The sequence below is a fragment of the Psammomys obesus genome, unplaced genomic scaffold (assembly GCF_907164565.1).
Source record: "Psammomys obesus unplaced genomic scaffold, mPsaObe1.curated_primary_1811, whole genome shotgun sequence".
Lineage (NCBI taxonomy): Eukaryota > Metazoa > Chordata > Mammalia > Rodentia > Muridae > Psammomys > Psammomys obesus.
The window spans coordinates 15125705-15126553 of record NW_026585742.1 but is presented as its reverse complement, the minus strand read 5'-3'; positions in this window follow the sequence as shown (position 1 = coordinate 15126553).

Here is an 849-nt window from a genome sequence, read left to right as displayed (position 1 = left end):
TTTGTGACCCCTATTGTTAGTATTTTGGAACACAACCTGCTTCTGGGTTGCCCAGCAACCTATGATGATGTCATGTGTCTCCAGCCAGCCAGGTGACCAGGTGTGGTTACCATGCCCCCTTAAAAGGGCCCACCCCAACATGTGGTCTCTCTCTCTTAATCTTACTCTCTTCTCTCTCTCTCTCACTCTCTCTTACACTCTTTTCTTTCCCTCTCTTACACTCTTCTCTTTCTCTCTCTCTCTTGGGGCATGCCCTTTCCCCTTCCCTTTTCTCCTCTCTTCACCCACCATGTCCCTGCTACCCACTTCCTCCATACCCCTCTAATAAACCTCTCACAGAGAATATATCGGTTGTCCCCCTTCTTCTCCTTATTTTTAGTTTTTAACACCTATGACAGTGTCTTTTGACCTTCCCCAAAGGGATTGTGATTTACAGGCTGAGAATCACTGCTGTAGGCTGTTGACATAAAACTAGCCTAAGTCCTCCTGCCTTTACCTCCCAACTTGAGGATAATAGATATGTGTTTCCATAACGGCTGGGCTTCTTAAATATGATGCCAAAAAATCAAACAACCAAAGAAAATGTAAGTTGAGCTTTATTAAAATAGAAATTTTTTGTGCGTCACAGACACCATGGAGAAGGGTAAAATCTTAGTATATGATAGGCCCTGAGTTCAAACTAGTACTAGTATTTTTTAAAATTTATTTGTTTTTTTTTTTAATTTTATGTACATCGGTGTTTCTGACTATATGTATATCTATGTGAGGGTGTCAGATTCCCTGGAACAGGAGTTACAGACAGTTGTGAGCTGCCATGGAAATTGAACCCAGGTCCATCTGGAAGAGCAG